Below are 13,391 nucleotides of genomic sequence, written 5' to 3'. Positions count from 1 at the left end.
ACACCTACCTCCCCAGGTGCCGCATTCTCCCCCATTACACCCTCCCCACCCCATACTCCTTCCATCCCCTCCCAACCTCACCCCCCCCGGCACTTTCATCGCCCCCCCCCAACACCTCACCTGTCCCGGCACCTTCATCTCTTCCCCACCAACCTCACTCCCCGACACCTTCGTCCCCCCGCCTCCCAACCTCACCCGCCCCACCACCGACACCTTCGTCTCCCACTCACACCTAGATCTTCCTCTCACCCCCCACCCCCAATCGATCATCTGTAACAGCCCATGGCCAAGATTGCGATGTTCCGAAGCAGACCTGAGACATCAACAGAGACCTCCCAGCTTCTGTGAGGTGCTTCTCGGAGGAGCCATGCCCATGAGAATCCACCCAGCACGTGACGCACGTGTTCCTCCAGGGTCCGGAAGCTGTAGGGCTCCAGCACCTTCTGTTCCTCAGATGTCCGCAATCTAAGCAAGGCCTCAACGTTAAGTCCCAATTCAGATTTGCCCAGATGTGTCCTGGGCTGACGTGTTTTTCCACCCGTGTAACTGTAAACATGATGTCAGGGTGGGGAGAGTTGGTGGTAATTCCAGTTGACCCTTACTTTGCAGCCCATGGATGGGATGCAAATCGGGTTCACGCTGGCCTCTGGTGGGATTCGTGCTGATGATGGTCAGTGGCTCCTGTAAAAATTATGGCGTGGATTTTAAGCTCCTGGGCAGGAAACTGGGGGAAGCCTCAAGGGTTCTCTTTGAGAAGCTGTGAACGATTGGAATCCTGTATATCCCACTGGCTAGCTGCCCACTTGGAATGGGGAGAAAGAGGCAGGTGAAAGATTGCGGGGCCCTGAGGCTGCCCATTGGTTCCAAGTTAAGTCATGGTGTGGGGAGGGGTGGGCGTTGGTGCTGCTTCATGGATGGGAACTAGAGTGGAACCTGGAGCAGTGGAGGCTCAGATTTTCTTGTGGGATCTGGAAGACTTCCTCTCCTGCCCTGCCGAGTTTCACTGAGTGGCTGTCGGCTCCTGTGAAACCCTGAGACACTGATTAACATATAATTAACCAGGCACCTGACTGGGACAGGCTGGTACCTCGGCCACACGAAAGAAAGTTGCTGGTAGGCGGGAATTGAGCGAGAGCTTTGCTCGGTTATGCCATTTTGTGACTGCCGGGAACGCTGGGTTAAAATTCCACTTGATGTCAAAATGAGGATAGGTGAATGGAGGAAAAAGGGTTGAGGGGATATGAGAACACGGTGGGTAAATGTTTTTAGAAAGGTTTGCTCGCATCAAGGATAAATATCGACGCAGGGTAGTTAGGCTGAAGGGCCTGTTTCCTTTGCCATAACTTCTATCCGCCTAATAATGACCTTTTAATGATTATTCATGGCAGAATCATGTCTCAGCCCTCTTGTGTTTTTCCCAGAGCTCTATCAGGTGTCAAGGAGTAAAAAGGTGCTGTTGTTATATATTTCATACCTTATACTTGTTCATCTTTTTATTGGACAGAGAAAAATGAAGTGTTTTCTCAAGGTAACTCGTGCTAAAGATACAAATTAAGAGAATGCGAGTGAACCCTATCATTTGTATCATATTTATATGCTTGAATAATAAAAAAAATAAAAAGCTGGCTTTATATTTTGAAATCATCGCTCACAGTTCTATCCTACATGACTTATGTGCTTAATTAAAAATAGCCCAAACTATTGCTGCATTGATGGGAATGTCTCATGCCTTCTCGTTATTCTGAAGGACAAACATGCAGAGGCACCCAGTTCCAAGTTCATCCACTCTTTGAGCATTGGGTTAGAGGGGACATCTCCCCAGTGTTTCATAAAGGTAAGTTTCCCCATCGTAATTGCTGTCATAACTAACTCCATTTTTTTCTCTTTGGGTTGGTGAAGTACCTGCATTGAGTCACCTGAAATAATCAGCCATGCGCCTGGGGATCTGGAGCTTGACAATATCAGACAGACATAGCCTTAAGACAACCATTCCAGAAAGTATTAATCAAGAGACAGCTCCATAAAATATGTAACAGCAGCCATAATCCTTTTACAACATCAGTATAAATCCGTATTTGTTAAATTTGCCTTTTTAATATACATGAATACAGAATGGTATAAGGATTATTTTACCTACTGCATTAGTTTTGTTTTAATACACCAACTATTCATTGATGCATCATATTGGTGCAATATACTAATGTTTGTATTTTTTTTTCAACATAATTTTTTTTCTTGATTGACCTAGAGGGAATGCTCACACGTATATATATATGTGGCACCATTGTCCACTTGTGCATAAAGGAGGAACACATTGACGTATTCTTCCACTAGAAGCTATGTGGATTCAGGGGTTGAGGCATTTTGTTTGATCTTGCTCTCTGGCTGTCAACTGGGCTCGTGAATAGGAGAAAGTGGGGAGGCTCTGTCTATGTTAATGTGTGTCGTGGCCCTTCACTGTCAATAGGTGAATCACTGTGCTGCAGGAACATTAGGAACATGAGTTCAGCCTCTTGAGCTTGCTCCCCCATTCAATGCGATCATAGTTGACCTGTGACATAATTCCATATACTCGCCTATTCGTCATATCCCTTTATAACTTCAGATAACAAAATTCTCTCAATATCAGTTTTAAAATTAACAATTGATCTAGCATCAATTGCTGTTTGTGGAAGAGTATTCCAAACTTCTAGCACCCTTTGTGCGCACAAGTGTTTCCTAATTCCACTCCTGAAAGCCCTAGATTCCCTCGACCAGCAGAAATAGTTTCTCCCAACCTACTCTAACTGGCCCCCTTAATATCTTGAAAGCTTCAATCAAATCATACTTTTAAACTTCTAAAGTCCAGGGAATAAGACCCTTGTCTGCTTAATCTTTCCTCATAGCTTAACCCTTCAAGTCCAGTTATCATTCCAGTAAATCTACACTGCACTCCCTCCAAGGCCAATATATTCTTCTTCAGATATGGCCCCCAGAGCTGCTCTCAGTACTCCAGGTGGAAGCTTGCAAAATAGATCCCACGCTATTTAAGGAATTTGTATTAAAATAGTACCTTTCGCAATTCCAGGACTTCAATAAGGTCCATGGTTTCAAGACCATAAAGTCAACTGTACAGAGAGTGATTAAGCACTGCAGGGATGAGCATGCCAGTGATGGCCAAGACAACTTTGACGAAAGCTCAGATTGCCGCCATCTTGGCTGTGCAGCCGGCATCTCCCTCTGGTTCACTCGGCCTGAAGGGGAGAATGGATAGCGATCTCAAGAGCCTCCCAGTTGCCTGCATTCTGTTGTTGCCTAAGTGGAAATGCTAAGACTCAGACTCCTGGGTGCCTGCTCCCTCCCCAGCTTCACAACCAGACTGTCACTGCCAAAGCTGAGTCTCAGCGGTCTATAGCCGGATCCTGTGGAAATATAACCGCCTTATAGTTTACTCCTCTGGGTGGGGGGGGTTCAGGTATGATGTCCTGTTCCTGAGTACCCACATGCTATAACTCTTGCATCCTTCACCCTCTTCTCACAACCTGTGAGGCATTTGCTGCCTTCCTTGCTGTTGCTCCTTCTCTTGCTTCAATAGCCTCAATTGTAAACCCAGCAGCACTCCCATGCTCAGCAATGAAGGACAAACAAATCCTGGGAAACAGCTCCCGCCCTCCACAAACTCACATGGCAAAAGTACCTTGCAGCCAAACATCTGCGCAAATAGCCACGCACTTGGCCCAAAAGCACCTGACATAGGGCTGACCAACTGTCCTGCATTCTGTGGAATTGCCCCTTGTTTTGATTGTTTGCCCCGTGTCCCTTAAGGGATTCCCTTTTTGTCGTGCATTTCAGAATAGCCTGTGGGAGATTGATCCTGGGAGTCTCCAGGATGAGAGAGTTTGAATGATTCGAGCAGGATTGCAAGTGAGAGTGGGCCGGCAGAGAGAGGTGATAATGTTGTGACTCAACAAAATAAGTCATAAGTTGTAAGTTTTAGCCGATTTTAAAGCCGGCTCAAGACTCCCTCCCCTCTGCCACACACTCCGCCCCCCACTCCCGCACCCCACTCTCATTGCCCCTGCTCCCATGGTCATCACCAACCCTCATCCCCCACGTCCCCACCCCACAGCCAAAGGGTCCCTTATCTTAGTTAATCAGAGTCGGTCATCCTGACCTGACAAGTTCCAAAACATCCAACCAAGAGACACAGCTTAGTTAACGGAAAAGAGGATCCCCTTCAAACCCCACGTGTGAGCTCTGCTTGCTGACTGCTTGTGCCATGGATTTGCTGGGTGGGTTAAGGAAGTGTGTTTCAGGCATGAACAGACACCAATGTGTCTGTATTCAAGGACAGGAACTTTTTTTTAACATTTCAGGAGATTGCCAGGGTCACCTATTGAGCACTCAAACCAATATGGCATTGGGTGCATTCAACGTCACAGTACTTGTTTTGCACACAGTCAACATATGAAACAAATACGCATTTTGACTCCAGGCAGTCCTGTTGTATAGTGTAAGTAAATGCAATAATTTTCTTGTAAACTTGCAACTTTTTTCTTACATCTTGTTACCAGTAATAAATCCTCAGCTTACTGAGGGCCAATAGGATGTATAATCCTATTCAGAAATATTTGGAGTAAATTGATTTGTTTCTTTTTCTTTTAATCAGGGGTTTCGCTGACTGTCCATGCTTGACTGTTGCTCATTAGTTAACATTTGTTGCTTATTAATGCCTCGATGGTTTTCCTAGTATTGATTTTAATTCTGGGCTGATTTCGAGCGTGCTGGAGAAAATTGGAGGCTCAGGCCACTGTAACGCGCAGGTCCGGTAAACATTGCTGTCAGTCCAAATTCCAGCCTGAAATGGGCTGGGAGTTGGTGGGGGAGGGGGGGAAGGATGGTTGTAGCTCCCAGCCTCTGGAAAACCAGGTACATGGGGGAAGGGGGTTCCAGGAGGCCATCGTGGGAGGGAAGAGAGGAGGATCCTGGGGCAGGGGAGGCTGCGACGCTCCTTATGAGTCCCCGGGGGGGGTGCGTTCCTTATTCTTCCTGGCCCCGCAAAGGAATCTGTTCTTGGCCTCTTCAGCCTGCCTGGATTTTCCCACTGAGGCCTGAGATCCCTATGGATATTTTTAAAATGCCACACCACCACCACCCACCCCCCCAACATTTTTATTGATGGGTGGCAGCTGCCCATCTAGAATCCCAATTAAAATTGGTGGTTGGGGAGATGGGGCATCTTTTCAGTGGGTAAATAATTGGGTCATTGTAACTGCCCACACATTCGGTTTCCACAGCTTAGTGTTCTTGTGCTGCTCCTTCTCATCCTAGTTTCTTGTCTACAAACTACCAGGAACAATTATATCCCATGGCTCCTTGTAATTATATGCAGGTTGACCAGCAGGGTACCACTGTGACATATCTTTCTCTTCCCTTTGTCTAGATTTTCTAGAGGAGGAAGAGCCAGACCCTAGTACATGCAGCCATACTAGTACTTCAAAGACTACGCTGTCACTCGCCATATCCCTCCTAAGTGCCAGCTCAGAGTCATTAGTGACGGAAGTGCGTTGAATGTGATCCTTAAGTCCATAATGGAAGAAATGTGAACCAATGGCATCAATTGCAATGGAGACCCTGAGTTCAGACAGGCACCATGACATAGGTGCATTGCTCCAAAATGTTCTCATCATGTGGGTCTACAACCACAAACTCTCAGGTTATGCAGTCAACAGTGAAGAAAGGTTTCTCTGACCTTACAGATTGCTCACCAACACTGTAAGTAGAACATACAAATTAGGAGCAGGAGTAGGCCATTCGGCCCATCAATAAGATCATGGCTGACCTGATTGTGATCTCAACTTCTCATTCCGCCTACCCCCGGTGACCTTTGTTTCCCTTGTTAGTCAGGAATCGACCTCTGCCTTAAAAATATTCAATGACCCTGCCTCCACCGCTCTCCTGGGAAGAGAGTTCCAAAGATTCACAACCCTTTGGGAGAAAAAAATTCTTCTCGTCTCCATCTTAAATGGGAGACCCCTTATTTTTAAACTGTGGCCCCCCCAGTTCTAGTCTTTCCCACATGAGGAAACACCCTTTCAGTATCCACCCTGTCAAGTCTCCTCAGGATCATATATGTTTCAACAAGGTCACCTCTCATTCTCCCGAGCTCCAACTGGAAAAATGGGCCAGAAAATGGCAGATGGAATTTAATGTGGAAAAGTGTGAGGTGTTACATTTTGGAAGGTCAAACCAAGGTAGGACATACACAGTAAATGGTAGGGCACTGAGGAGTGCGGAGGAACAAAGGGATCTGGGAGTTCAGATACATAATTCCCTGAAAGTGGCATCACAGGTAGACAAGGTTGTAAAGAAAGCTTTTGGCATACTGGCCTTCATAAATCAAAGTATTGAGTATAGGAGTTGGGATGTTATGGTGAGGTTGTATAAGACATTGTGAGGCCAACTTTGGAGCATTGTGTGCAGTTCTGGTCGCCTAACTACAGGAAAGATATCAGTAAGATTGAGCGAGTGCAGAGAAGATTTACTAGGATGTTGCCGGGTCTTAAAGAGTTGAGTTACAGGGAAAGATTAAATAGGTTAGGACTTTATTCCTTGGAGCGTAGAAGAATGAGGGGAGATTTGATAGAAGTTTACAAAATTATGAGGGGTATAGACAGAGTAAATGCGAGTAGGCTCTTTCCACTTAGATTAGGAGAGATAAACACGAGAGGACATGGCTTTAGGGTGAAAGGGGAAAGGTTTAGGGGGAACATTAGGGGGAACTTCTTCACTCAGAGAGTGGTGAGAGTGTGGAATGAGCTACCATCTGACGTGGTAAATGCGGGCTCACTCTTAAGCTTTAAGAATAAATTGGATAGATACATGGATGGGAAAGGTCTGGAGGGTTATGGACTAGGTGCAGGTCAATGGGACTAGTGGAATAATATTTCGGCACAGACTAGAAGGGCCGAATGGCCTGTTTTCTGTGCTGTAGTGTTCTATGGTTCTCCGGTTCTATGATTCAGGCCCAGCCTGTCCAACCTTTTCTCACAAGACAGCCCCACTCCCATCCCAGAAGATTTTAGAGGCAAGTTATTGGAACCCAGGCTCATCCCTGACATCAGAGAACCCCACATTAAGATAATTGAGCCTTCCATATTGCCGTGTGAAAAACTCTCCCTTATATCCGCCACCTATTTGTATTAATTGTCTCTCCATCATCCCGTCAAACCAAGGTAAAAGTTCCCAGTCAGAAGATCCACCTTCACTAGTGGTGCTGCAGAGGGGTGCAAAATGTACAGATTTCAAATGGATTCACAAAATACAAAATTCACACTTTCACTTCAGTTTGATGGGATGATGGAGAGACAAACAATACAGACAGATGGTAGAGTATCAGACATATGAGTTTTTCACATGACCATATGGAAGGCACAATTGTCTTAATCCTTGTGTTGAAATTCCCTCACCATGCCATCTCTGTAACCTTCTTTAGCATTACAAGCCCTCCTCTCTCAGAACTTTCCATTCTCATCTCACTTCATCCTTTGATACCCACTAATTTAGTTTGTACTTGACTCTCTATACTTAGGTATTTGATCAAAGATCTATAGAAAGTTTAGGTACACCACCTCATATAGCTTCCACATGCTCTCCCCACACTACCACCACCCCACCCCCATCAATTTAAAATGTTACCACCTCAGAAATATTTATGAGGTGACATAGATTTTATCTGAAGCCTTGTTGACTGTTATGTATTAGGTTATTTTTGTACATTCCATTTTGCTTCTGATTATTGATTCTCTGAATTTCCAATTATGGAGCACAGGCTAATGGGTCTGTAGTTTGCAAGAATGGTTTGGTTGCTTTCTGTGAATACGGTGCCTACATTTGCTTGTCTCCAGCCTGTCAGAAGCTCCCCAGTGTTCATTGATTTCCAATTGACAGTGTTTTCTCGATTGATGAGTGAAGCATACAGCAATGCAGCATCTAATTTACCTCACGCTGAATAATAAATATCAGAACCTAAAACCCGTTTATAAATCACAAGCATGCATTTCAGAGAAAAGAATGTTTACAAATCCACAAGTTGATTCCAAAATGTGTTTGTTTTTCAGATATTAGAAATGACATGAGAACCGCTAAATTACTGATTTGTAGCTTCCCTTCTCTGAGGTAAGTGTGCAAGCTCATATTATACAAACACAAAAACCTGGTGAAATCCTTCTGTTGCAGTCCAGTCAGGAACTCATCCTCATGTTCAGCATGACACTTTTTGAGCGTCATCAATAAATACTTGCATAGATCACCCTTAGCATGGCCCTTAAATGAATCTAATTAAATTGCCTGACTTATTGCTGGAGACCAATGTAATCTTTTGCAGCTCACACTGAAAAAAAAATCACACCACATGAAAATGCAAGCTCTTGTACCATGAAGCTCAAGCACACTGAACTACTTCAAGGTTTGGTGGATTTCATATCTAGATTTTGTTTTATATTCATTCATGGGATGTGGGCGTCGCTGGCTAGGCCAGAATTTATTGCCCGTTGCTAATTGCCCTTGAGAAGGTGGTGGTGAGCCGCCATCTTGAACTGCTGCGTTCCACATGGTGTAAGTGCACCCACAGTGCTGTTAGGGAGGGAGTTCCCGGATTTTGACTCCAAAGGAACGCTGATATAGTTCCAAGTCAGGTTGGTGTGTGACTTGGAGGGGAACTTGCAGGTGGTGGTGTTCCCATGCATCTGCAGCCCTTGTCCTTCTAGGTGGTAGAGGTCACGGGTTTGGAAGGTGCTGTCGAAGGAGCCTTGGTGAGTAATGCATCTTGTAGATGGTACACACTGCTGTCACATGATTCATGTTGCTGATTTCACAGTGTAATAAAAGGGGGAACAAAAACACAAAAAATGTTGGAAATCTTGTCAAAAGAAGAAATGGAAGAGGCTTAAAATGCACAGCAGATGTAATAACAATGTAACTGTTGGTGCTTGCTGTCATTGCCCTGTGAAACTGACAGTAACTTCTGTAATTTGCACATGCAACACAGAAATCCATGTGCTGGGGTCAGTCATCCAACACTCCTCCATAGGGTGCACTGTTAAAGTCTTTACAGAAGGAAATCTTAGAAATTATTTGAATTGACATGAACTTTCACTATTTACACTTTTAGACTCATTGTAAAATCCCTTGAAAAAGTTATGCTTTGTTGAATAAGTATAATTTAGTTTTCAACAGTATACTAAGACATAATTACTGCTGAACAACCTCTCTGGTCCTGGTTGACTACAGCCAGAACCCGAACAAGAGGACGTTATGGAGATGGACTTCAGGTAAGTCCAGGGTATGGTGAGGGCCTGACTGGCATCGAGGATGGTGAGAGGTAGTGGTGGGGGCAGGGTTTGAGAGGCCAAGGGGTGGAGGGTTAAGGCAGTTGGGGGGGGAGGTGGGGGGGGAGGGTGCAGGTGGTTATGACCTGGGGGGGGGCTGCATCAATCGGCACAGGGCCCCCCCCCCTCCCCCCCACAAAGGAGAACTCCCCCCCTTCCCAACACCAGCCCGCACAGTAAAACCTGCTGGGCTACCCACCTTGTGTGGGCCTCCCCTTCCCATGGATAAAATAGGAGTGGAGGTGGAATGAGACACTTAAGTGGCCATTAATTGGTCAACCAGAAGCCTTCCCCACCCACCGTAAAATGAGAGACAGGCCAGAGTGGGGAGGGAAGGTGGTGGGAAGGCTGCGCACTGCATTTTACAAGCCCCCCTGCTTTCAAACATGCCAACAGAGTGGGGTGGGGGGAGGGATTGTTGGTGTGGGAGGAAACCCAGCCTATTATTTCCCTTATTAGTCCTGCTTCTTTTTTGCCTTTCTTATTTGCCCTTTCTGGATGAGAAGGGGTGAGGGGTAAAAGAGAGGAGAGGGGGCATTGGAGGGTGGGGGAGGGTGTTTAGCCAAGATGCTGCAGCCATCACGGTGGGGGGAAGGTTTGATGGACCAGCTAGTCTGTTCCTGTCTATTAATTGTGAATACTCTTACTGTTTTCTATTAATCAGCTTCCAAGTCATTTAATAATTACTTCTCTCTCAGTGAATGATGTATTACTTGGATTCTCCCTTCTTCTCCCCACTTTGTTCCATTTGCCCAACCTCCAACCTCTTAGCCTTCAGTCTGGTGAGAGGTCCTGAAGAGTCTCTCTTTTCTTCACAGACACAGAATGACCAGGTTTGCCCGGTTTTATTCGACCCTCCCTGTGGCCACTTACAGGAGGGTTATTATTCTAGGCCAAACCAGTCTCTCAGCCGAAACAGCAATCCCACTAACCCAGCTCAGTGGAAACTCGGCTGGTTCTGGTGGAACGCCTGGTTTTTACTCTGTCTGCTTTTACCCTTCTTTGGCTTCAACAGAGAATAACACGGGTGCCAGGATTAAACCTGCCTGGTTTCTGCTGGTCAGCTTGGTGCCCGTAGTGTTTAACGTTGAGGCACCCGCAAAAGAACAAGAGGGCACAAAACTAGAAAATAGGTTGCACATAAAGAGGGAAATGTTGCTGTTACTCTTGTGAATTTTCAGGTAGACTAGAAGCAAGGATTGGGAGTGAGTGTCAATATAACAAAAACAACTAGCATTTATTCAGCACCTTTAAGTAGATAAATGTCGCAAGGTGTTTTACAGAGGAGGAATCAGACAAAAATAGGCAGCAAACAAAAGGAGATATTGGATGGGGTGATCAAAAGTTTAGTAAAAGGAGTGGATTTTATAGAGAGTCTTAGGCCAGGACTTTACAGTCGGTGTGCGGGGGCGGGCCCAACACACCGGCATGTAAAATGACGGGCGATGATGTCAAGCGTGCATCCCGACATTGTCACGCTGTCTCGCGATGTTTCGTTCGGCTGACGCACGCTGGAGTCGGCTGCGTGCCTGCCGACAATTGAAAGGCCTATTAAGGCCATGAACTAGGTAATTAATTTCAAGTTCACGCTGCCCGTCCAACCTTACGGTCGGTGGACAGCATTTAGATGAGGAGAAGGAGAGAATTACGAAGTCTCCCAGCCTAATGGTCCAGAGGAAGAAAGGGAAGCCATTGTTGGAGGCACTCTGGTTATATTTGGATAGGTGACTGCAACCAAGCAAGGACAGTCTCACTGAGCTGGACAATGGAAGAGAGCAGGTCATCAATTGTGTCCAAGTGAGGTTGTAAAATTGTAGCTTGATACATTATGGATGGAGGCCATTCAGCCAATCGTGCCTGTGCCAGCTCTTTGAAAAAGCTATCAAATTCCTCCCACTCCCTGATCTATGCCCCTAGCCCTGTAAAGTCTTCCCTTCAAGCATTTATCAATTTCTTTTGAAAAATACCATTGAATCTGCCACCATCACCCTTTCAGTCCAAGGGAGATGAAGAAGAAAAATACACCACAGAAGCAATCACAGAGAACGTTATTTGTGACTTTGATTCGGGCTGTTTACACACTGTGGTAGGCAGGGAAATCCAATCAAGAGACTGAAACAGGGAATTGTGGATAAGATGGGCACGTACTTGTGAGGCAAAATGCCCTTTAAGCTTTGATCGGAAAGCCTACAGAAATAAATAGTTTACGTGCAAACTGACAACTGAGGAGGAAAACAAAGAATATGGTGATAATGCAAATAGAAAAGGGATTAGTGTATGTAAAATCTGTCCTAGTACCTACAGCACATCTCATTTTCTAATTACATGCGCATGCAAATGATTCCACAAATGTCCATAACCCTTTCTTTATTGCTTGAAAACTAAAGGATGTCAATTCTTAGCCTCTAGCCATTTCGAATAAAACCCTTGGCCTAAACCCAACATCATCATTATAGAGGTATTCACATAATCTAAAATTGTAGATCCTCATCAATTTATCATCAACAGAAGCATTGTATTGAAATGCATGGAAATGTTCTTCCACAAGGGATTAGGTTAATGGGCGACCAGTTAAAGCTGGATATAACAAGCACAGGGGCAGATAACCCATAGTATGAAAGTATGATGCACACATGAGGCATTATTAAACAAATAAGGATAAGCATTGCATACAAGGGAGATGTATGTAAAAGGCTTTTAACTTTGAGAGACAAGAAGAGCAAGGCACATGACTTGCTGCACAAGGAGATTAAAGGGGTATCTCTGCCGCGCTGGGGGTGTCTCTGAAATTCCGTCTGCCTAATTGCTGTGCTCACGCTGCTAAGTGAGGCAGTAGGCAGGCAACCTGCTTTTGTTTTGAACAAACTGCCCATACTGCCGTCCTCCAATGCCCACTTAACCCTATCAGGGCAGCTAAAACTTCTGCCCACTATGTTAGCGTTGTTATTGAGTTGGAGTAGCTTCAATAAATTCTCAAAAGTCTGCTGGCTGCAAAACACTACAACTTTAGTGCAACACATTTGCAGTTATGAGGATAGCTAATACACTAGCTTTTGACCAGGCTTTACTCTCCTTGAGTCTCAAGTCACATGAGTTTATGTCAGTTCCTTCCAATGATGTCACAGACTGTTACAGTTAACCGTTGATGGGACTTAGTCTAGCATACTCCATTATACTACACCCATTACTCCTTGCTCCTCTGCCTCACCCCCACCCCCCTCCACGACCCACTGTTATCTTTCTCCCAGGCTTATACAAACCCTGGACCACTACCCTCTGGCTTCTATCAGCCAACCATTTGTATCCATTGTAACATATTTCACTTTATTCCTGCTTTCTTTATTTTCAGTACCACCCTTTCCAGGAGGCCCTATTATTGGATGCCTTGCTGAAATTGAAGTACACCACATTGGAACATATGAATATTTGGAATGGGAGCAGATTGTTCAGCTCCCTCCAGCCAATTCTGCCATGTATTAGATCACGACTGATCTGCATCTGTACTCCATTTACCTGCCTCTGCTCCATATTCCTTGATGCCCTCAGCCAACAAAAATGTATCAATCCCCATCCACAGTTGTTTTTGGGGGAAAGTTACAAATCAATTTTGCAAAGATAGTCTGGAAGACGAGTCCGTTGGAAAACTTTTGCGGCAGCTCCCTGGAACAATACCTTGTGGAACCAACTGGAGATGAAGCTATTTGGGATCTAATGTTGTGCAATGAAGCAAGTCCAATTAGTAATCTCATAGCAAACAAACCTCTGGGGAAAAGAGTGATCATAATACAATTGAATTCAATAGGAAGTTCGATTGCTTGCACACTCCAATCCCAAGCAAGAACCTTAAACTTAAACAAAGCCAATTAAATAGGTATGAGGGGAGAGCTGGCTAAGGTTGATTGGGTAAAAAGGCTAAAAGTTATGGTGGTAAATAAACAGTGGCAAACAATTCACAAAACAATTCAGAATGTCCAACAAAAATACATCCCGTTAAAAAACACAAATTCCGCGAGGAACCAGGGC

The sequence above is a fragment of the Cetorhinus maximus genome, chromosome 17, assembly GCF_964194155.1.
Source record: "Cetorhinus maximus chromosome 17, sCetMax3.hap1.1, whole genome shotgun sequence".
NCBI lineage: Eukaryota > Metazoa > Chordata > Chondrichthyes > Lamniformes > Cetorhinidae > Cetorhinus > Cetorhinus maximus.
Note: the sequence above shows the minus strand (reverse complement) of the source record.